The sequence below is a fragment of the Taudactylus pleione genome, unplaced genomic scaffold (genome assembly GCF_031769625.1).
Source record: "Taudactylus pleione unplaced genomic scaffold, aTauple2 ptg000037l, whole genome shotgun sequence".
Classification (NCBI taxonomy): domain Eukaryota; kingdom Metazoa; phylum Chordata; class Amphibia; order Anura; family Myobatrachidae; genus Taudactylus; species Taudactylus pleione.
In genome coordinates this window covers 6,127,090-6,130,591 of record NW_028284439.1, presented here as the reverse complement: position 1 = coordinate 6,130,591, position 3,502 = coordinate 6,127,090, and the positions used below count along the sequence as shown (strand labels likewise).

Below are 3,502 nucleotides of genomic sequence, written 5' to 3'. Positions count from 1 at the left end.
TCTTTATTGAACAGCAGGTTGGAATGGAACTGGATATATAATACTGAATGAATAAGCAGAATCGGATTGGGATCGAGGACGCTCGATTAAGAGCTGGATCGGTTTGATACCGATGATGATTTGAAGAACTTGATGGAATTAAATCCGATGTTAAAGAATTGATTAACTTGATCAGTTGGGACCGATGTTGATGAATTGAAGAACTTAATTGATAATAGTCCGCTGTTGAAGAATTGATGAACTTGATCAGTTGGGACCGATGTTGATGAGTTGATTAACTTACAACGAAACGGAAAGAGAGGATTCTGCACAGAACATCATTCAACATTTAATACATACCAACAATATTCCATTTTTATACCGTATGTCATACATCACTGTTGGTGGTGCTCCCAAAAGCCCAGACCTGTTATATAGATATGGACAAAAAGCAAAAAAAAGAAGGGCTCTTTGCTGGGGCACGCTTATCAGAAATTCACATAAAATATAACTTTTAACAAGAACGGTTAAAATTGAGGGGTTCCCATACTACACAAAAATACCAAACAAAATGAACATGTAATCCCACATAAAATACAAACATCTTTATATTGCAGGTGCTACCAAAAAACACCTGTGTTTATAAATGGCAAAAATGTATATACTACAGTACATAAAAATACCACACTAAGTTATTACATGTAGTCACACATAAAGTACAAATATTTTTATATTACAGGTGCTACCAATAAAAACCTGTGTTTATTGGCGAAAATATATTTGTTTATATTTACATTCCTCCTGTAATATCATGTTATTTATTATGTAATATCAAAAGTTTATACGTAGGATCTGTATCTTAGTATTCCTAGTATTGTGTTGCAATGATTATACGTTGGTTAATTACTCTATTTATACACATAAGCAGAAATCTGCCAGTGCAATGTTGTGTACCACTCTGTTCCAATCCTACTCCTGTGTGTATTAACCTAAAGCACTTGGCATTCCCAGGTGGTCTCCCATCCAAGTACTAACCAGGCCCAATACTGCATAGCTTCCAAGATCAGATGAGATTGGGTATATCCAGTGTGGTATGGCTGTAGGTGTAACACCGACCAGGGGAGTGAAAGTACCCAGGCATACAGACAATGGAAGATTAATTGTAGGACTACATCATATTGGGAGTCCAATTTATTAAATAAAGCAATGTTCAAAAAAAGCAGTGCATGAGCATACGTTTATTGTTTCTCTGTTTATTGTTTCTATTGTTTACTCTCTGCTCATTCTCCTTGACCTCTCTGCTGCTTTCGACACTGTGGACCACCTTCTCCTGCTGCAAATCCTTCACTCCCTTGGTCTAACTGACACTGCCCTCTACGGGCTATCCTCCTACCTCTCTGAACGATCCTTCTCTGTCTCCTCTCATGACTCCTCTTCCCCTACGCTGCCTCTTACAGTAGTGGTCCGCAAGGTTCTGTTCTTTGACCACTCCCATTCTCACTCTATATGTCCTCACTAGGTGAACTCATCAGCTCTTTTGACCTCCATTATCATCTCTATGCTGATGATACTCAGATCTACGTTTCCTCCCCTGACCTCTCCCCCTCTCTCCTCACTCGTATCTCCAACTGTCTCTCTGCCATCTCTTCCTGGATGTTCCAGCTATTTCTTAAACTTAATATGTCTAAGACTGAGCTGATCATTTTCCCACCCTCCAACATAACCGCAATTCACACCATTTGTTTATCAAATTGATGGCACAGCTATCTCCTCTAGCCCCAAAGTGCGCTGTCTTGGAGTTATCCTGGACTCCTCCCTCTCCTTCAAACCACATATCCAGAATCTCTCGCAGTCTTGTCATTTCCATCTTATTTTCAAGATTAGACCCTTTCTCACCCAGGATTGCACTAAAACCCTCATACACTCACTGGTCATCTCCAGATTGGACTACTGTAACCTCCTCCGATCTGGCCTCCCCAAATCCCATCTCTCTCCTCTCCAGTCTGTGCTCAATGCTGCTGCTTGGCTCATCTTCCTCTCCAAACGCTCTGCATCTGCCTCCCCTCTCCTAGAAGCTCTTCACTGGCTCCCCTTCCCTTTCAGAACCCAATTCAATGTCATCACACTCATTTACAAAGCCCTCACCCATTCCTCACCCATTTACATCTCTGACCTCATCTCTCTTCACTCTTCTGTCTGCCCTCTTTGTTCAACAAATGCACGCCGCCTCTCATGCCAATTGATTACTTCCTTCCACTCCCGCCTCCAAGATTTTGCCTGTGCTGCTCCCCACCTTTGGAACTCTCTCCCTCTTCCTATCAGACTATCCACCTCTCTACAATCCTTCAAACGGGCTCTCAAGTCCCACTACTTCATCAAAGCCTTCCAGCTCTCATCTTAACTTGCTGCTACATGTTCCTTCCACCCTGTCTACCCAATCTGTGTCACACCTGTTTGTCTGCCCATCCCCTTTAGAATGTAAGCTCTCTACCCTCTTATGCTTCTCCTTACTTTACTTTAATCTACTTCTTACTCCCCAATAGGGCACTTAAGCAACAGAGCAAAGCAACCAAGTGTTATCTGGGTGTTATGGTCGCTAATGTAGCAATGTATATTATCCTTGTCCTCATCCTGTATTGTAGTGTACTGTAAACAATTATCCATACAATGCACCCCTTCTCCTTCTTAGAATATAACAGAGAAAATCTTTACATACATTGCATATGCTCTCTATAGGGATTTATCACCATATATGACAAATTGGTTGCAAGAGTTTTTTCCAAACATTTAAATGTCTCTAGCAGTCGCTTGTAGCTACAAATATTTCAAACCTGGCAACACAAGTCAGTCATTCATTTGCTTCTGTATCACCAGAGATATAAAATATGTATGCAAAAGGGAAAACAGTCTCAGTAGGATTGTACTAGGGGCCTGATTCAGACACGCTCGCTAGATGCGTCCGCACGCAGCCAAAGTATGCAAATCCCGCGATCGCACGGCAAGGCATTAGCACGCCCACTATGTCTTGGCATGCATTTGCGGTGTGTATTTCGATGCCCACCAGCCTGTGTATGCAAGTGTATGCAAGAATCGGTAACATCAAGTAACATCGGATCCATACGCAGCACTTGTGGCTGACCATACCCTACCGCAAGCACTGTGAGTGCTTCAATGTGTAATTCAGCCATGTGACATGTATTATGATGCTGCGTCTTAATTATGCATGCATCTGTAACGGCGTTAAGACGCTCAGACACGCCTGCGTTCGCACCACCACTCCCCCATTTCCATCGACCATCCCCTGTCACCACCCACAAACGGCTCGCCCTGTCACTCATTCTAGCAAGGGGCTATGTGCAGCGAGTGAACGCTTCCCGATCACATGGACTATTTTGCACACGCGCACTGTGTCTTATATGCATGCGCACATTGCAAACATCAGCAGGCTACGTGCGAACGCAGCCTAGCGAGCGGGTCTGAATCAAGACTTAGGTTCAAATACTCTGATCTGTAATCAGATATC

General features: G+C 42.8%; 1 pseudogene; it reads right to left on the bottom strand.

The window, feature by feature from the left end:
* Positions 1 to 965: 965 nt before the first annotated feature.
* On the bottom strand, positions 966 to 1,084 carry LOC148538705 (5S ribosomal RNA; annotated as a pseudogene).
* Between the last annotated feature and the right edge of the window lie 2,418 nt (positions 1,085 to 3,502).